This window comes from Chenopodium quinoa, unplaced genomic scaffold (genome assembly GCF_001683475.1).
Source record: "Chenopodium quinoa cultivar QQ74 unplaced genomic scaffold, ASM168347v1, whole genome shotgun sequence".
Taxonomy (NCBI): Eukaryota; Viridiplantae; Streptophyta; class Magnoliopsida; order Caryophyllales; family Amaranthaceae; genus Chenopodium; species Chenopodium quinoa.
Window position 1 is genome coordinate 1,022,266 of NW_018745286.1, and position 21,753 is coordinate 1,044,018.

Here is a 21,753-nt window from a genome sequence, read left to right on the forward strand (position 1 = left end):
GTGAACTCAAGTTTTATTTTAAAAATGATTTATGTTTTAGACTTCCGCTGTGAGACTTTGAAAATTAGTCTTAGCCGTTATTACGGTGGCGGTAATATTTTGGTTATTTTCTAAAAAGGGTTTTATTTAGAGAAAATGAGTATTTTTAAAAGAAGGAAATTTCCAGGGTATTACATTAGCAGTTAATTTTAACTTTTATTTCTTGAAATTGACCGTTTTAAAATCCGTCCTTATTCGGGTTAAAATAAGGTGGCGACTCTAAGTTTTTCATTAAAATTCTTATCATACATCTAAGTGGAACCTCTATAGACTAATTTATTGTCCGCTAAAAACTAGGTACCACAAAACGGTAGAACCTTTTTTTTTTTGAGGCGTTTGCTTTCGAGTCGACGAAACGCGTCCACCATCGGGGAAATGTCTACACCCATTGGGAGAATATGCAAATACGGTTAGCATGAAAACGATCTTGCTTCACTGGATAGTTAGGGTGTCCATCCACCCCTTGTATAAGCCCAATTGAAGCTGCACCCATTTAAACACGTGCCCCCAGTACTGAAACGCGTGTTTTCATCTTATGGACAAAACTACTAAGAGAGTTGCCGATTTTCATCTCTCCCACTAGATTTGGATACATGCCTCCAATCCTGGGACGTGTATTTCTATCTTGTGGACATCAAATCTTTGTTTTGGCAGCGAATGTCAATCTTTTATTCAAGTATTAGGCTACGAATGCCGAAACACCTCCTTTTTATCATCTTTCTTTTGTTAAAATCATGGACTAAAGTTTTAATGACAGATCGAGAGACTTTAGACCGTCAATGCCATATTGAGAGGGTATCATCCTCTTTTAATCTTTTTAAACCTGACACCTTTTCATAACATGACATCAACCAGGACAACCTTTACTTGTAAAAGCATTCTATACCTACAAAGGGTCAATCTTTTTTGGCCTTAGTAGCTACTTGTCTTGAACATTTAGTGAACTGAGGATAGTTTCGACATTCTCAACACCACTAAAAGATTCTTTATCTCTAAGGATCTTCGCAGAATGAGTCTCGGATTTATTTTCCTTGACTACTTTAATCATCATCTATTCTAGACTCGATCGAAGTGGGGGCTAACTGTAGACATCTACTTTTGGTCCATTGTCCCGACCGGAAGTGCTATGACAATAAATAATTCCATCTTTGTGCTGGACTGGAGTAAGGAATGCTAATGGACTACTGATTGAAGCCTAAACACATAAAACTAACTAGCTTGGCCCAAACAACATGAACTAAATCTCATTAATACTTAGCGCGATCAGATATTAGGCCTAATCCAAAAATGAAACCAAATTTCGGACGGATTTAGAGCGCCTAGATTAAAATCTAGGGCAGCCGCAGGAAAATCCGCGCGCAACTCATGAAGTCGCGCTCGGCAGCCACGCGTAACTTATAAGGTTGCGCGCAACAGCCCAACGTAACTATTAGTGCTGCGCTTGCAAAGATTCATAATTTCAGAAAGATACTGTATCGATTCTTACCACACATCCACGCGCAAGACTAGAAGTCACGCTGCCCTCAGCAGCGCAACTCCTTCACTTACGCGCGAAAGCCACGCGCAACTTCTAGAGTTGCGCGCGCCACCTACTGCGGCAGAATCTCCAAAACCCTAATCTCAATCATTGCCTATAAATAGAGGTTCAATACGAGCTCTAAAGACACGGAAAATTAGCCAGAAGGTTAGCAATAACACTTTGTGAATTTATGCAATAATCAAACCCCTTTTGTTTTAAACACTCACCCTTTTATTATTTTGTTCTTACGGTGGAGGTTCCCAAACAAGGTGTCCATTTGCATTCTAAACGAAGATCTAGCAAGGAAAAGTGGTAATTCCCGAGCGTAGATAAATCACTTTTCTTTTCTTGTCTTAAATCATCACCTAAATTGACTAATTAGTGTTGTTTGATCACGTTAAAATAAACCTTTAATTAATTAATTCAACATAGTATTCTTTTGTTAAACAAGACTAGTATTGAATAAATTAATTGATTTTTTTATCACTTAAGCCAAGGTGAATCTTGTTTATTTTTGTTCTTTCACGAATTTGAATTAAATTAGAATAATGACATTCGTTGTAATATAATCCTTTTGTGATTGACGTGTGTAAATAAAATCAACTAACTTAGTTTTAGGTATCACGTTGCATATATTGTTTGGCGATGTAAATGTGAAAAATGAAGAGCTAGTAGAGGCCGCACTAGGGCTAGGATGACGATTCCCCTCAAAAAGGAACGTTATCTAAGTACCCTCGCTCCTAAACTCATTTCTAGTATTAATAGACCAGTTTGGGCATGGGTGAACTTATGATTCATGTTAAATATCCCTTAAACTCTACTTGGGAGAAAGGGATGAACGAGGTTTATGGGTTTTCCTAAAACTCATTGGCGACTCTCTATTGGTTTCCAATAAAAAAAAAGGGTAACGATAGACTCAATTCTAATTCAAGGTCCCCTAAACAGTTAGGAATTCAAATCCTAACTCACCCTAAAAGGTGTAAAGTCCTAGGCTTTTAAAGGGCCATGGGCATAAAGGAGATGGGATCCCCAACGATGGGCTACCTTCCTCACACTCAACCTTTTTGATCTCATACATCGATCAAATAACCATTCACAGATTAATAATTAGTATCTCAATAATGGCACATGTTCCCAAATAATATGACATAACGTACTCAATTCATAAAATATCTCAACTCTTATAGGGCAATAATACTAGTACCCAACTATAATAAATCTCAACCCAATATGTGATTAGTAATCCTAAAACATCAATATAATAATATATATTCGCTAGAGCAACAACATTAAAACCTAGAAATATAATAACACATTCAATTACAACAAACATAATATGATAGTTAAAATCATATAATACCACATATTAACCATACATATACAAAACTTGATCATCATATAAATAACAAATCATAAAATTTGCACATAATAATACAAAGTAAAACACAAACATCTCCAATTAAAGCTTCGTGTGATTTACTTTTACGGACATACAATCTGAACCTATAAGATACAAAGATTCGTTTTTCTTGACGAGGAGAACATCACTTTCTTTCACTTTGTATTATATAATCTCATGAATATGAGATGCTTATTCATGCGCACCAAAACAAGGGTTGACTGATTTTAGAAAATCCACTTGATGATTTGGTTTGCATCATCATTGTTAATGGCAAAATTAGTAAACTCACGAGATTTTTTTTATTTTATTTTTTTTTTATTTGTTGCAGATATCATATAAGCCACGTAGTACAAAGTTGGAGTAAGCGGAGGCAAAGCTGAAAATAATTAGTGTATAAGAAGTATTTATAGTTTCGTAAACAAGAGTTCTATTAGATATAAACTAGGGTTTAAAACTTTTCGAACTAATAAATAAAAACAATTATGTAGATTAGAAAAGTTATTTAATAATTAAAAATTACATTTTTTTTCAATAAAAAAATTATATAAAATTGTAAAATATCGGGTGTTACAATCTACCCTCCTTAAAATAAGTTTTGTCCCCGGAACTCAATGTTAGAAAATTTAGGGTATTACAGAAAGTTATGCCATACTTTATGTTACCAAGCCTGTGACAATGACTCGGAGCAATAATCGCTTGGGCCCAAATACTAGCTCTCTATCATATTTCCACCTTCATTTATTGTGTTATCTCTTTTTAGGCCAAGGTTTTTTTAATTATTTTTTGTTTGAATTGTACTCCTTAATTCCATTCTCAAATGTTCAACTAATTTCCCTACAGCTGAAACCGTCATCCCGCTTTTGCTGCCCAACTCCCTCTATATTCTATCTCATCTTTAAACTCAACCATTATCGCGCGACGCCTACTAACCATCACTAGCCAGATGCCTCCCCTTTGACCCCCCCTCTCAATGTAGACACTCTGACCACAACACATTCGCCTCTCGCGGCCTTGTTTCCTCTTGTCTTTTACTCTCATATCCTCATTTCTTTCTCCTCAACAATGTGCCGCTACCAACGCTTAGATTCCCTGACCCTTGTTGGCGCTAAGCCACAGTCAAACCTCCTATTGTAGTCCTCTTCTTCCTTTCCTTTATTTCTCTTTTGTGGCAATCCAATAAGGTGGTCAACTATGGGCCGGTCTGATCTGACCCGTAAAAAGGGCAAGTTTAGGCAAGCCAAAAAATACTTTTTTTGTTAAGATCTAAACCCGACCCAAAAAGCCTGCTTTGCCTCGACAAGCCCACCATTTTTTGTAGGATTGGGCATGAGATTTGGTGTTAAGGCTCGGCCCCACCCGAAATTTTTATCACCTCAAACCAAACCGACCCATAACCATCTTCACAGCACTAATCTATATACGGTGTTAGAAGGGGTTGCTTGATGGTGTGTTTAAAGGATGTGCGGCAAGTTTTCTAGGGGTTGATATGGGAAGAAAGGGGAGAAAAAAGAAAGAGAGGGCTAAAGATTGTTGTTGGTGGTGTTTGTGGTGGCGCTGTTGAAGTTAGAGGAGAGAGAGGAAGAAATTGGTGATAAAAGAGAGGGGGAAGGGTAATGAGAGAAGAAAGCTAGGGTTGGTGGTGGCCATAGAGGGAGGAGGAAGATGACGACAGCCATGGAGGAGAGGAGAGTAAGGGAAACACATAGGGGTAGGGTTGGCAATCCGTGACTCGACCTGAAGTTAATGAGAGAAACATGAACTTGACCTAAATCGAACCAGAACAACCTGAATTCAACCTGATTTGAATTAAATATCATATTTCGTATTAAGATTAAGTTTTACACTAGTTTTGATAATTTGTTACTAAAATCCAAAGTTGACTTGACTCTGACAAGAACCCAACTTATTGATCTGAATTGCCCCCGTACCCCTACATAAGGGGAAGGGAGTTTTTTTTTTTTTTTTTTTTTTTTTTTTTTTTTTTTTTTTTTATAAAAAATTATATTAAAATTAAATAAGTTGGACCAATTTTATGGTGACATGTGTTAAGATTAACTTGTTTATCAGGTTATAAACTTTTTGACTTGTTTAAAAGTTGGACCAATATTATATGGTGACATGTGTTAAGATTGGCTTGTTTATTGGGTTGTAAACTTTTTAACTTGTTTAAAAGTTGGACCAATTATATAGTTACATGTGTTAAGATTAACTTGTTCACCAGGTTATAAACTTTTTGACTTGTTTAAAATAAATACCCCCAAAGGTGCCGTAATACCAAGATATAATAAAAGGTTGATCTATATGTTTAACAATAAAGGTGGTAGATTCTCATACTTCTCATGCATTTGATGAGTGACATTTATGTTGCTCTTAGGAGTAGCTATTGGTATACTTTCGTGTTAATTTTTTTCTTAATTTTCCCTTTCTAGTTTCTAAATTATTTGGAAATTTTAGCATGTTTTAGACTAATTTGTAGATTTAACTAGATTAGGTCCCGTGCCATGCACGGTAATTTTCACTATCTATTACTATTAGTTTGAGGAAGTCCTAGTTTATCTCCTTAATAAACCAAATTTGTTTATCAAGTAACAAAATTGTAAATAAATCAATAATTTTATATTGTCATCATGACATTTTGGTAAATAAATAAAAAACTATGGGACCCATATATGACAAAAAAAGTTGTTGATTTATTTACATTTTTGCCATTTTGTCTAGTCATCATGGCAAATAAATCAAACACTATGGGGCCCATATATGACAAAATGTTGTTGATTTATTTACATTTTTGCCATCAAGGAGATAAATTTGTATTTTCTCTATTAATTTAACACTATATTTATTTACAATAATTATCAAATTGCTAAATATGATAAAATTCGTAATTACAAAAATAAAAATAAAATTATATCATACTAAAGAAAATAGTGGAAGTATTACATGCACGACTAATAAAATAATTATTGATTACGTCACAAAGTTATATGAAGGAAAATATTATTGCGTAGTATTAAATAAACAAATAATATTTTGTTGGATGTTTATAAATGGAATATAATTACCAAATAGTAAGGGAAATATTATTGCATAGTATTTAATATTCTCTAGGAAGATTTGGCAAAAAAAAAAAAAGGCGCGAAATAACTTAAAAAAGAGATAACATATGTCATTTCTGGTTTCACCTTTATTATAATATATAGTTATAGTTATAGATACATGTGTTAAAGTCAATTTGATGCAATATAACGTTTATTTTTTATTTTTTATTTTGTACTATAAATTAAATCCATATGATTGTAATATATCAAGAAAAAAAAACCCGCAAATAAAATTAATATTTTTTTATCGCGAGAATAACATTAATTAATATAAGTAATAAGATATTTATAATATATAAATTAAATATATACGAATTATAAGTTTATTAGCTTAATTAAATAAGTTGTCAATCAATAAGAAATAAAAAGAAAAATAAAGTTAGAATATATTTATTTTTAGAAAAGGATTTTTGGAGGGAAAAAACGATACCAGGAAGTGACATGTGTCATTCTCGGTGTCTGTTTTAGTATTATGTTATTATTATTATTGATTAGTTTTTAGAATATTTTTCATATTTTATTTGCTTTTATTATTTTTATTATAATTTTATTTATTTTTGCTTTTATTTTTGTTTTTTTTTTGTTTTGTGTCTCTTTATTTTATTTTATTTTACTTTATTTATTTTCATTTAATTAGTTTAAATATTTTATGTCTCAGTTTATCCCTCACAAGTTAAGAAACACAAGCAATGTGTGTGTGCGCGCTATATAAGAAATTTGATAGGCACCATTCTCCTCTTTATTCTAATTAAAAAAAATAAGTGGGTGCAAATTTATAAACGGTTGATAAAAAAAATATTAATTAAAAAAATTATTATTAATAAAAATATTTGCGGAAGTCATATACGAAGTAATATTTTTTTTATTGAGTAATTAAAAAAGGGTTTAATAATTAGTTGTATAATTGTATTATCCTACAAAATTAGGATACAATAATTTTCCTCAAAAAAATAAAATAAAAGTAGGATACAATAATAGTTTATTTATTTATTTTTATTTTTAAATTTTTTTTATTTTTTTTATTTTAAGTTGAGGGGTAATTTGAGAAAGTGAAATTTTTTATACTACCTCCGTTAATATTTATGTGCAACTTTGTAGGGGTTTGCGGTTTACGAAGCAAAACTTGAGGGACAAAGATTAGAGAAAGTTAAGGAACTTGTGGTATGTAATTAAGGTGGAGAGAGAATGTTTGGATAATTAATCAACCACCCATTGCCACCACCAAGACCAGCCAACACCACCCACACCGCCTTCACCAACACCGCCGCCGCCTTCACCACCACCACTACCACCCCCACGAAACCACCACCACTATCAACCCCACGAAACCACCACCACCCTCACGAAAACCCACCATCCACACAAAATCACCACCGTACCACCCAAAAAAACCCAGGCCACCACCTCCAAACAAACAACTCCTCATTCGTCGTCCCCTCCCTTTTTCGGCAACCCCTTCCCTCGTCTTTCCCTCCTTTTTCCGACAGCCCCCTCCCTAACCTAAAAACCCAGAAATCCCAAACTCAAAAACCCAGAAATTGTCACTTAAAACACCTAAAACCCACGCCCTAGAACCCTAACCCAAAAATTCCACCATCATCATCACCTTCAATCGAAATCAAAACCCAGAAAATCAAAACTTAGAAAATCGAAATCAAACCTTGAAAATAAAAACCCAGAAAATTGAAATCAAAATCCAGAAAATTAAAACTCAGAAAATCGAAATCAAAACCCAAAAATCGAAATCAAAACCCAGAAAATCGAAACTCAAAAAATCGAACAAAACCCAGAATATCCGAACATAAATCACCAAAAAAACGAAAAAAGTACAATATTGAAAAAAAAAAGATAAAATGAATCTAGATCGCACATCATCTTCCTATATATTATCGATAATCGCACATCATCTTAACTGAAACTTGTGAGGGAGGAGAGATGAAGGGGATCGTTCGTCGGTGGTGGGAGCTAAGGGCTGTGATCATAGGGAGGAGAAAGACGGTGGTGGGATGGAAGGTGGTCGTGAAGGAGGAGAGAGAATGGTGGTGGGAGGGGCGGTGGTCGTGACTCGTGAAGGAGGAGGGATGAAGAGGTTGAAAGAGATGAAGAGGGTGAAAGGTTGAAAGAGAGGTTGAAGAAAGAGATAAATGGGTGGTGGGTAGACGAGGAGATGAGTAAATGGGGTGGGTAGAATTAGGTTAATGATTTTAGATTAGATTAAAAAGGTTGTTTAATTAACCTCATAACCAGTTTTTTTTAATTTTTTAGTGAGGGCATTTCGGTCATTTAATTTAACATCAAAAAAGTTACTAAAAATGGAAAAAAACTTGAATAATTACACATAATGTTGAGCGGACAAAAATAGTAAAAGTTGCGCATAAATATTAACGGAGGTAGTAGATAGGACATAACCCCACCTCACTTTATATTTTTAGTTCGTGGATTTTCTAGGTTTCGACGATAAATATGTAAGCCAATATTTCTCATTTCTATATAATTTAAAAATTTTTTAATATGGTTTTTGTTCTGTATTTAGTGATTAGGTTTAGGATTTTTCTACTGATAACTTCTCCGTAGTAGTCTAATATAGTTAGTTCAGAAGGTTGTTTGATTTGATTTATGAAAATACAAGTTTGGTGTTTCTTTTCGGAAATTTTCATGTGTAATTTTAATGCAATTTTAATGTGAAAATTGAATTTTGGCCATTGTTTTTTCTTTGAGCATGTTAGAAATTGATTTAATGCCTGTAAATATTTGTGTCTTTTTATTTCTAGTTGCACTTTTAATGCTGTTTATGTTAAACAGATTTATGTGTTTAGTTATGAAAACAATTTTGTTTTTACGGAGGAAGTTTATCAATTGAATGAAGGAAGGTGGATTCAGCCTTAATTCTTCTTGTAATGGAAGGATGATACGGTATCGAGCTTCGTGTCTAAGAGGAGCTTGCTATCTGCCGGTTTTTGGGATTAAAAGAAGTGGATCAATATTTAGGTTTAGGCCTTGTTATGTGCTGAATAAGTGAATAACAGTTCCAGTGATTTATTTTGTATAAAATCTTCTTGAGTTTCCCGTATAATTTGAATTTGGGGTAATTGGATGTACATGATTGAAAGACGAGGGCTTTGCCTGTATTTAATTGCTGCTTATCTGCAATTGTATTTTCTTCTCTATTTCGATATATATTAATATCTCTTTGTATGTATTGTGTAGGTGCCCGAAGATGAAAATTGAAAAGGAGCCTTTGGTCTTTCATACAAGGGTTTGGATTTGGAGAATGGAGATTAGGTGGCTATCAAACAGGTTTCATCATCAACATTATTATGGTCTGTTCCTTGTTCTTGCCTTACCTTCCTTTAACGTTTAAGTCAGCTTATGTAATATAATGGGATTGCTGCTTAAGGACATTTCCTTTATTTCACCTCTTCCTGGCTATATCTTTGCATTTTTATGTTTCAGTTTTGGTGGAATTGTTGTTCGTATCTTTGATGTAGCCTACATGTGGCCTTGATTGTTTTCTATGAGCCCAATCAAAGTCATACCCTCAATAATGTATAGAGAACATAAAGACAACAGATCTAATTGGTCAGTCAAACACATAGTGTTCAGGTGTAGTTCAGTCAACATGCAATGCACCACCATACACCTCCCATTCGTTACCAGTACAGCAGAAGGCAGAGGGGACAAAGACAAAACCAGCAGCAGGGAAACACCGCCAACCCGCAACACTCGCAAGCCCAACCTTAAGCTACTTGCACACTGCCACTCTTGGCTTATTAGTTTACTTTGCTTTTGCTTTTTAGAAGAGGACAAGAAATAGTTATTGTAACAAGTAAGGCTATTGCCATGTCATGTAGTAAGAAGGGTAGTATAAGTAGTAATCTAAGAAGAGGAGAAGGGCATTTAGACAATTGTATTGAAAACTCTTGGAGACTAATGGCCTAAAGTCATTGCTTGTTCTCGAGCCTTTCGGTTATTTATCTATCAATTAACCAACCGTCCTCTCCCTGAATTTGTGTTCTTGCTCCTCCTTAGTCTCTTAAGGGCGCTGTTCATTGCAGTTGGTATTAGAGCATTCATGGCTCCGGCGTCCGGTACAAACACGCAGCGCATCGAAGCGTTAGAAGGACACTTGATCGAGGTTGTGTCGAAGGTGGACGGAGGAGAGAACTCTATCCAACACATTCTAACCAAGACGGTCGCGGAGAGTATTGAGGCTTTCCAAAAGTCTTTGTCGGAACAGTTCACCAACAGGAGGCCGCCGAGGGCCAGCAGTTGGAGGGGAGGCTCAACCGGTTTCGGGATGACCACAACCAACAAGCCGCCTTGTTAAAAAGCAACCAAGACAAATTCTTCGACGAGATCACGGGATTATGACATCCTTGAAGGATAGGCAAAAACAGCCGATCATAGTGGAAGATGAGGCGGAGCACTCTGGCGCCGGGGGTGGCGGTGGCGGCGATCCGAGAAGGAATTTAGGCATAGGCCTCGATTGGGAAGGAGGGCCACACCAGAATTATGGGCTTGGAGAGCGGCGAGTGTCACGATGGCCGGGGAAATTGGAAATACCGTAAGCTCGACATGCCCCTATTTGACGGATCCGACCCCGACACGTGGATCTTGAGAGGTGAGCAGTACTTCAAATTCTACAACTTGGGTGAACATGAGAAGCTTTAGGCTGCGGTAGTTTCCATGGAGAACGACGCTCTAAGGTGGTATTAGTGGGAGAGTTGCCGCCGACCGGTACAAGGGTGGGAAGATCTGAAGAGGCGTGTGCAGGGACAATTTCGACCGATCAACGTCGGGACATTACATGAGCAATGGCTGGCGGTGAGCCACACCACCAGCGGAGTACCGACGCGCGTTCATCGAGAAGGCGTCTCCTTTGGAAGATATTCCAGATGACAGTTCGTGAATGGCCTTAAAGAGGAAATTTGGGCTGAGATCCGCATGCTGAACTCACTTACCCTAGAACATGCCATGGACTGGCTACTCGGGGGAGAGAAACCGGGATAGCGGGTTAAGAAGGACGGGTGGGGCTTTTAGCAAACCTGGTCAACCGGCCCAAACACAAAACCCAACACCTAATCCAACCCAAAACCACATAGCCAACTCTTCCCAAATCAAAAGCCTTGCCTAGAGTTCCATTGGATCAGTCACCAACCAACCCACCTATACTTCACGAACCAACCCATCATCTTCTCGATTCACCGGACAAGTTAGAAGGCTGACTTAGAAAGAGTTGGAGGACAAGAAAGCTTGAGGGCTATGTTTCAGGTGCGATGGCCGGTGGGGAATTGGACACGTGTGCGCGTCCAAGGGGCTGAGTGTACTGTTGGTGGACGGGGAGGACGAAGAAGAGGCGGAAGGCGAGTTGCAGGCCTTAGAATCGCCGGAGGAAGAAGAGTTACTAGCAATGATTTCCATAAATTAAATTGTGGGACTCACAAACCCAAAAACAATGAAATTGGTGGGGAAAATTGAGGGCGCGGTTGTGGTGGTCATGGTTGAACAGGGGCCTCCCACAACTTCCTCTCTCTTCACACGGTGGAGAGGTAAGGAATTCCGATCACTGTGAGGGCGCCTTTGGGGTGTCGTTAGGGAACGGAGAGTCGGTGAAGGGCTGCGGGCTATGCAAAGATGTGAGATTGATGCTAAACGAAGAAGTGGAGCTTATAGAGGACTTCCTGCCATTGCAATTGGGCAATTCTGATGTCATACTTGGCATCCAATGGTTGGAGAAATTGGGCACTATTCTCACTAATCGAAAAACACAGGAGATGGGCTTTGTGCTAGGAGGAAAAAAAGTGATGGTGAGGGGGGATCCTTCTTTAGCTCGGACTGGGATCACTTTGAAAGCAATGGTTCGAACATTCAGGAAAGAGAGAGGGGGAGTACTGGTGGAGCTTAGTACGATGGAAGAGGGGGCGGAAACGGGGAGAATGGAGGAGGAGGAGCGAAACCAAGAGGGAGACACTCCGCGTGGAGAGTATTAGCAGAGTTCCCAGAAGTTTTCGAAGCTCCGAGTGGGTTACCGCCTTCGAGGGGCCATGAGCACGCTACAGTGCTTAAGGACGGTAGCAACCCGTGAGCGTCCGACTGTATCAATACCCTTAATTTCTGAGATGCTTGAGGCCGACATAATCCAACCATTAACTAGCCCTTTCTCAAGCCCGGTTCTTTTGGTGAAGAAGAAAGATGGATCATGGCGCTTTTGCGTCGATTACCGAGCACTCAACAAAGAAACTGTCCCCAAAAAATACCCTATCCCTATTATCGACGAGCTACTAGACGAATTGGGTGGAGCTAGGGTCTTTTCCAAACTCGACCTTAAGGCCGGCTATCACCAAATTCGAGTGAGAACCGAGGATGTGCCTAACCCATGAGGGCCACTATGAATTCCTTGTCATGCCATTCGGCCTCACCAATGCCCCCGCCACATTCCAATCCTTAATGAATGAGGTATTCCGACCTTATTTACGTAAATTTTGTTCTTGTTTTCTGTGATGATATTTTAGTGTATAGTGCTAATGAGGAAGAACATGTTAAGCATTTGCAAGTGGTATTGTCCACTTTGAAAAATCAGCAATTGTTTGCAAACCGTAAGAAATGTAAAATGGGTAAGAAGGAAATGGCATATTTGGGCCACATCATATCTAAGCATGGAGTGGCTATTAACCAGAGAAGATTATATCCATGACCAAGTGGCCCAAGCCAAAAACATTAAGGGACTTGAGGGGTTTTTTGGGCTTTATCGTATATTATAGGAAGTTCATTGCTTCCTATGCCCACATAGCCGTTAAGACAGTTTCAAGTGGGGAGATGAGGCTGACAAAGCTTTCGACCACCTCAAGAAGGCCATGACTACTGCCCCCGTACTCGCCATGCCTGACTTTCAAAAGGTGTTCATCGTGGAGGCGATGCCTCGGGTTTCGGGCTAGGGGCCGTGTTAATGCAAGAGTGCTGCCGTATTGCCTTTTTCAGTAGTGTTGGGTCCGGTAGGTAGGGGCAAATCCATCTACGAGAAAGAACTAATGGCCGTAACAGAGCCTATGGTTCTTGACTCAGCAGCGAGAGGTGGGTACAGACTATCAAGAGGAGGAAGTTGATCGGGTTTGATTTCGAGATCCACTACAGGCCTGGGGGTTTCTGACGCACTCTCTCGAAAAGGGGAGGGCAACCAGAGTTGGGTGCCCTAGTTTCAGTCGCCTCTGAGAAAACGGTGGATTGGGGCCGAATTGAGAGTGAAATTGAGCGGGATGAAGGGCTGAGAAAGATTAAAGAGACCCTCTTGAAGGGCGAAGAGCCTGGACCACCACCGACTGGTGTATAAAGGCCGAGTGGTGGCTGCATAAAATTCCGAGTACAAAACAACTCTCCTACAAGCATACCACGACTCACCGGAAGGGGGACACGTCGGAGAAATTAAAACATATTAGCGTATGTCAAGGGAGTGGTTTTGGAAGGGAATGAGAAGGGATGTCAAGAATTATGTGAGGGGATGCATCGTCTGCTAACGAAACAAGCACTCCCAACAGCAACCCTTGCCGGTGCCGGATCAAGTACGCTCACTTTATTGCCTTGAAACACCCCTTCACGGCAGTGACAGTGGCCGATGCCTTTGTGAAAGAGGTGGTCTGTTTGCACGGGTTCCCAGGGAGCATAGTTTCACCGAGATAGAGTTTTCTTGAGTGTGTTTTGGAAGTAGTTATTTCGCCTTCAGGGTACCGACCTCCGGCGTAGCACTGCCTATCACCCGTAGACTAATGGGCAGACCGAGGTGGTGAACAAGGGACTTGAGACGTACCTTTGGTGTTTTGCCGGAGAACAACCCAAATCTTGGGCTACTTGGCTTGCTTGGGCCGAGTATTCTTACAATACCTCAGTCCACTCTTCCACCAAGGTGTCGCCATTTCGAGTTTTGTACGGTAGGGAACCACCCAAATTAATCAAGATGGGCACTTCACACTCCTGTTGGCAGTTTAGAGAAGTTACAGGAAAGGGATTTGATGCTCGATGAGTTAAAATTCAATTTGATACGGGCTTAGTAGATTATGAAGGATAATGCAGATCGGAAGCGGAGGGATAATGAATTTCAGGTGGGGGACTTCGTGTTTCTCAAGTTATAACCTTACCGACGGCGTTCCTTGGCCAAGTGACCCTTTGCGAAGTTAGCTGCGAGATTCTATGGGCCATTTGAAGTGGTTCAACAAGTTGGAAAGGTGGCCTACAAATTGCTACTACTTGAGGGATGCCGAGTGCATCCAGTTTTTCATGTCTCGCAATTGAAGAGAGCTGTGGGGGACAGGCTAAGCTCACCCACCATCCCACATCAACTGACTGCTGAGCTTGAATTGATAGTGGAGCCAGAAGCGCTCTTGGCTGTTCGACCGAGTTTGCGTGAAGGAGGGCGTGAGGTGTTAGTCAAGTGGCAGGACCTGCCAGATTTTCGAAGCAACATGGGAGGAGGCCGAGGGGATCAAACTACGATTCCCCGACTTCCACCTTGAGGACAAGGTGGGTCTTTTGGGGGGCGGTATTGCAATGCACCACCATACACCTCCCATACCAGTACAGCAGAAGGGAGAAGGCAGAGGGTACAAAGACAAAACCAGCAGCAGGGTAACACCACCAACACCACCAACCTGCAACACTCACAAGCCCAACCTTAAGCTACTGCACACTGCCACTCTTGGCTTATTAGTTTACTTTGCTTTTGCTTTTTAGAAGAGGACAAGAAATAGTTATTGTAACAAGTAAGGCTATTGCCATGTCATGTAGTAAGAAGGGTAGTATAAGTAGTAATCTAAGAAGAGGAGAAGGGCATTCAGAAAATTGTATTGAGAACTCTTGGAGACTAATGGCCTAAAGTCATTGCTTGTTCTTGAACCTTTCGGTTATTTATCTATCAATTAACCAACCTTCCTCTCCTTGCATTTGTGTTCTTTCTCCTCCTTAGTCTCTCAGGGGCGCTGTCCGTTGCACAACAACCAAGTTACATCCAATTCGAAAATTAATCAATTTTAAAGCTGTTAATCTATCAAGTTAGTCACATCTTATTTATTTTCAAGGTAAAGCTAGTTTTTCAAAGCAACAAAGCAGTTCAAAAATTGGGTTTTACTTATTTCATTTGAAAAATATGACACAAGAACATAGTCACACATGCTCACATGCTCTCACACACACATATTAGTTGCGTCACTGCATCACAACCACATTGTAAAGGATTTTGGGCTTATCGTGACCGAGAGTTAGGCCGCAATAGCCGATTCCACCTCATGCCTGCAAAAGTCAGCGACCGTGCCTGCGATTGTGACCGGATTTGAGATTTAAATCTATCATTAGAGTGGGTAATAAAGTTTAAATAAGGGTAAAAGTATAACTTTGTTAACAAATTTTAATTTTAATTGTGACAAGTATCATGCATTTTTTTAGGAAGTGTTGCAAGTAACAATAGAGGAAATGTAGTCCTTACAAATTTACAATTGTACTTTCTTAACTACTAAATAAAATAATTTAAGTATGATTGATCACATGCATTTCATGTTGTCATCCAAATCAATGGGACCACTAACACCATTATAATTTAAATATAATTTAACATCCAAAAATATTCCTCAAAAAATAAACAAGAAGGATGATCTTGGTTATTTTCATGCATGGTGAATGAGAATGGTAAATGAGAATGATTGTGAAGTTTGGAAGAATTACGTGTGTTTTTGGATTAAATTAAAGATAGAATTTGATAAGAAATAAGTGGTGAGTGGTAATAAATTAATAAGAATAATCTAATGCATTATTAATCACTAATCATAAATAATCATATAATAGACTAACATATTGACGATAATAGACATACAAAGGGTAAAGAAATCTTATCAGTCGCATTAGAATATGAAAGTGATCAATGTGAGATGATAAGAGTAGATAGGAGATGGATCACCAATCACCTTTCAATTGAATCCACCTGAATTTATAATTTTATATCACGTATTAGTTATTTTTTTTATTTATCTATTTAACCACTCACCATTTATTTCTTATCTCGTTCTACCTTGAATTAATTCGAAAAACACAAAATCTCATTTATTTTCGTCGCTGACCATGCATCCCAATAATCAAGATTATTTTTCTGTTCTTCTCCCTTACAGAAAAATTAAGGGCTAAAGTTATGTTTAATTTTACGCTTTTATATTGGATACTGACCCTACTAATCCCTTTATGTCAGAATAATTAACATAATATCTTTTCATATACTCTCTTCGTTTTTTCTAAGTTGTACTCATTTTCCGTTTTCATCCGTTTTTCTAAATACTACTCATTTTTGCTTTACTCTATTTATAACAATTATTTAGTTATTTTTTTATCATTCACAATCCCACTTTGGTGAGGCCCAATATTGTTTAATAAATCTCTTACTCTCTTTCTCTCTCATTTATAATACAAAAGTACCCACATGCTTGATTTTCATTTCTACTTTTCCTTAGTTTGCATAACTATTATTAATGTCATGTAAATTGTTGTAAAATTAATATTAAAATATGCTTCCTCCATTCCTTAAAGATTGTCTCATTTGAAATCATTTACGGTTTCCAATGTAATATTGTAATAAAAAAATATCTCTCAGATATGTATTACAAAAGTTTACATGTTTGAAAAATAAAAATTAAGACATTTTTAAAAGATCTAAATGGGACAATCTTTTAGGGAAGGAGGGAGTTATATTTTAATATTAATTTTTTCTATAATTAGATATATATTAAAGGTCAAACTTGCGTTGGCAAACATGTCTAATTAACCTCTTTAATTATTCTAAGATGGGTAATTATTTTTTCTAGGAAAAATTGCCTACAATAATCCGACCTTTGCCTCATCCGCTCAAAATAATCCCACCTTTTGATTATTTTTTAATAATCCGACCTTTAATGTCAATCCCTTGAAAATGGTCCCAAGTGACCGGTTACCTGTTAAATAGGGTTTTTTTTTTTTTTTTTTTTTAAAGTATACATGTCACCACACAACTTGTTAAAATTTTTAAATTTAAAAAAAGTTGAGTTTAAAAAAAAAAAAAAAAAAAACCCGGCAGCCCCAGCGACCCCCTCCCCCAGCCCTACCGATTTGAATCCCCATCCACCACCACCGAATTGCAGCCCAGCCACCGCCAACTTGAAGCCCCAGACACCGCCGATTTGAAGCCCTAGCCACCGCAATGTCATCGCTATTGTGGGTGGTTACTCTGAAAAAGGAGGCCGAAATTGGGGCACGGGAAGGTGAGGGAGGCCGAACTTGAGGCGGGGGAAGGGGAGGGAGGCCGGAATCGGAACGAGGGAAGGGGAGAGGGGCCGGAATTGGGACGGAGAAGGGGTTTTCGAGGGTGGGCGATGGTTTTAGTGTTTTTTCGTGAGGGAGGGAGGGGGTTGGTGGTACGAGGGAAGGGGAGGGGGTCGGCCGCGGCGCCGGCGTCGGCTCAGGGGGAGTGGGTTCTGGGTGGCCAGAGTCGCGGGATAAGGGCGTCAGGTGGCGGGGAGGGTGGTTTGGTCCGGTGGATTTTGAATATTTTTTATTTTTTTTTTATAAAAAAATTTTAACTTTTTTTTTTAAAAAATTATTTAATTTAATTTTTATTTTTTTTGACCAATCACAGGCCGCCACATGTCACATAACTTGTCATAACAAGTTATATGACTGGCTGGGACCATTTTCAGCAAGTTGACATCAAAGGTCGGATTATTTAAAAATAATTAAAAGGTGCGATTATTTTGGGCGGATGAAGCAAAGGTGGGATTATTGCGGGCAATTTTTCCTTTTTTCTATATATCTTTTCTTCCACTATGAAAAAGCTAGGTTTTACACCTTCACATTCAAATGATAAAACTCTATGTAATCAATTTTATTTTTCAGCAAAATATCATCTTACTATTTGATTTCAATATCTACTTTTATAGTGAAATTGCAATTGACAATCAAATAACACGTCTTCTATAAATTAATACTCTCACTAATTCTAAACACTCCTTACAAAGTATTAAAAATGCCCTCTTTATCCCTGGGTTTAGGATTATATAATACTTCGTATATGCATCACTAATATGTAGTCTAGTATACTTTAATTATTGTAGAAGGTTGTTTGATTTGATTTGTGAAATTGAAAGTTGTTATTTCTTCTAGGAATTTGTCTTATGCAACTATAGTTGCTAAACAATTAGCATTTTTAATGTGAAAATTGAATTTTGACCTTTGTTTTTAACTGATTTTGTTGATTATTTTTAATTTGCATTTTTAATACCCCTCTCTTAATTTAATCTTCATACCAACCTTAAAACAGATTTTATTTGATTTTGGTGACTTATCAATTACTCTCTATGTATTGGATCAATTTTTATAATATCTCTACTCCCTCTGTATTTTATTACTTGTTCCACTTTCATTTTGCTGCCGTATTTTATTACTTGCTCCATTTCCTTTTTTTTTGAAACTTTTAACAATATATTGCTATTTTCTTCCCCACTAGTGGTCCCTTTACATCATATTTTAATATTTTTCATATTCACTCTCCTCCCCACTTATACTCACTTTTACTTTTTTAGATTTTTTTGTTCTTCAATTAACCCCACTTCCATCATATTTCATTACTTTTTACTATTTTTCCTAAAATTTCACGCATGGAGAAATGGAGTAAGTAATAAAATACGGAGGAAGTATTTCGTATTATTGGAACTAAATGAGTTTGGACGGACTCCTAGGCAAAATTTGTTCATAAGTGTTGAATGAAAGGAGAAAGACAAAGATGAAATAGAGGTAATACTTTTCTTATCATTATCCCATATTAAGTTTTACACTGTTATTTTGTCTACTAATCCCTTCATCTCAAAATAATTAACACAATGTCTTTTTGCAATTTACTTGCAATGCAACCAAGTTGAATGGACCACGAACCAAGGAAAAGGTGAGAGGAGGTGAAAAAGGCAATATTCCTCTCATTAACCATTGCCCACTAGAAATTTGCACCCAATATTGTCAATATCTAACCTGTATCTATCATCCCATTCCAATCCCGACCAACACCAAGATCCCTTAAATCATCCCATAGGAATTCGAACCAATTCCTTGGCTCCTTGCATCTTTCGCGCCATCCTCATTTTTTATGGATCCAACATCTACGACACCCATGACCCACACCCAATTTGCCCCTATCTCTTACCTCTGTCATTGTTGCTGCCTATTATAATCTCTAAAGTCTTCATCATTAATATTTTTCCTCAATTTTTATTTATACTAAAGTAATTTACACTTTGTGGTAAGTAAATTTGTAGCCCATTATCTTTGTCTTTCATCATCAAAACAACAGTGTTTATTTTTCTTTGGTTGATTTTTATTGAAATTATTGGTCCAAATGGTTATTGGTGGTGGTTAATTTTGGTCGAAATTATTAGTGGTGATGGTCAATTGGTCAGTGAAATTCGAAAGTAACAATTATAAGTGATCGTGTCGTCATGTAGGTGGTGCGTCAAGTTAGTTAATTGGTAAAAGGAAAAGAGAGGTGAGTCTTGGATGCATTTTTACTTGCTTGCTGTTAAAGGACACCCTATGTTGCTAGTGTGTTTGGTACTTATCAGGAGTTCAAACTAAAGATATACAGTTCTTTCACGGACTTGTATCGTCTAATATGACTTAAGTGCAAATGATTGAATTTTCCTAATATTCTTAAGATTTGACCTAGTTATCTATTAATTAAGTTTCATGTCTAGTTTGCCACTTCATATATTTCACATGCTTGGTTTCTCATCTGTTAGACCACAGGATAAGAGAACTAAAGAGAGTAATGGAGATTCTGTTCACACATCATAAACTAAATCCAGATTTTCTGGTGACCTTTTAATGCTAATAGGTCACGCGAGGGAAATCTTTGGCCAGGTTAGGCGCTTTTCTTTCTTCTGTTATAGGCCACAGCTCCATGGATTGTTTGGTATATTGTACTTTTTTAGATCGCATACTCAACATGTACTGTTGCTGTTTCAGGCTTTCAGCTATAAGTTTTTATCTGCTTGCATGTTGGCTGAAGTTGGAAATGTGTTAAGTTAATACTGCTTTCAGTTTAACTTTGTTCCTCACTTCCTCCTATAATCAGTGCTCTTTGGCCTTAACTGTCTTACTAGTCCATTTGGGGCATTGCCATACTTTTTTTATTATTAATTTCTTACAAAAAGTTATTTTACTATGTAGTACAGTGTCATTTGCATACCCTTAAGATTATATTCAAGGAATTTTAGCTCTTATTTCAGTTTTATGTTGAATAAAAAAAACTACAATTATTTGCACTATTAGCTTTCTTGATTTTGTTTCATAATCACTCTCTAAGGTTCTTTTTTTTTTTTTTTTTTTTTTTTTTTTTAAATTCTTTTTTTAAAAAGGTCCTTATCTTTGGTGTTCCAGTGTTATAAGAGTGTACTACTACTTTTGTATTTTCTTTAGATATAACTCATTTAGGGTCTTTATTAACTAGTAATGCTTTTCCGATGGCAAGGGTAAGGCATATATTTCATAGTTAATCCATTCTTCTCCTGCTTGGTCTTTTAATTTATTCTGTGTTTTGTTCAATTCATTGTAAATCCAATCTTTTAAAAAAGAGAAATTATAGATTGACAGTGCTTATTAGCCCAAAGTTAAAGACTCGATCATGAGATGTGTTCTGTGATCTGACAAGAATAACTTGTCAAATTGCATTTTTGTAGTATGCTAGGAAACAGAAAAAGATTGAGGATGAAAACATAATATTTTGATGTCTCGGGATTTTAGACTACATTGAAACTGATTTATGAATATATGTTATGTTTTATCAAAATAACACTACTCTTTGTTTTTGCTGCATACTTCAGATAACTCATTTTTTTTATATTCAGAAATTGTTAAGCAGTTTGAAGGTGGAAGAATTGTTGATCATTGGAGGTTGATGAATGGCAAACGTATTTTTATGTTGAGTTTCTGGTGTGTATCTACCCATCTATTGGGAATGAGAAAGTTGATGTCGGCATAGCCACATTGGAATAATTGCTCATTGGCTAAAAGCAGATGCATATGTGTTTGCTTTATTTGAGCTTTACTGTTGGTGTGCTGTGAAATGTATGTGTATCGCTGGATTGGTGTATATTTTCCGATAGTTAGGTTTAAAGAAGTACTCCGTACTAGAAAGGCTATTAGCTCAATTGGTAGAGCAATGTGTTATATGCCTATAGTTCCACATGATGTGGGTTCGACTCCCACATAGTCTAGATTAAGCTTGTTTGTTATTGATTACAAACAAGAAAGTCAAAAATACTGAAAATATTTCAGGAAAATCAAGGGAGGGAGAAAGATAAGCACTATTAGAATGGTCTTTCATGTTAATCATGTATAGATCTTTCAAGCAATAAAAGTGGTAATACCATGGAGGCTCCACCTTGGGACCCACCCTAATACCCAATTCACACATAATGGAGTTGATTAACTATTCTTATTAGAACTAACTTATTAAAACATTATGAACACGTTTCCGAAAGTGATACTCTGTATTCTCCGGAGTATGCGGCTGGGATTATTACTATTTTTTTTTTTTTTTGGTGTTTAGAAAGCAACAAGGGTGAGTGATGACTGAAAAGAGATTATTACTATATTGAATACTACTAATACGCTCAAGCCCTTACCTACATGGTGCAAAACCCTCA

The 21,753-nt window shown here is 37.3% G+C and overlaps 1 long non-coding RNA gene across 3 annotated transcripts; it reads left to right on the forward strand.

Moving 5' to 3' along the window:
• The first annotated feature begins 7,769 nt into the window (after positions 1-7,769).
• On the forward strand, positions 7,770-21,321 carry LOC110712119. 3 transcript variants are annotated; one of them, XR_002509497.1, is made up of 4 exons: positions 7,770-8,523; positions 9,266-9,378; positions 19,846-19,966; positions 20,953-21,321. It is a non-coding gene; the product is annotated as an uncharacterized LOC110712119 (long non-coding RNA). The 3 variants fall into 3 exon arrangements; XR_002509498.1 differs by lacking the exon at positions 7,770-8,523 and adding an exon at positions 8,542-8,657; XR_002509496.1 differs by lacking the exon at positions 7,770-8,523 and having other exon boundaries at positions 8,558-9,378.
• The last annotated feature ends 432 nt before the right edge of the window (positions 21,322-21,753 follow it).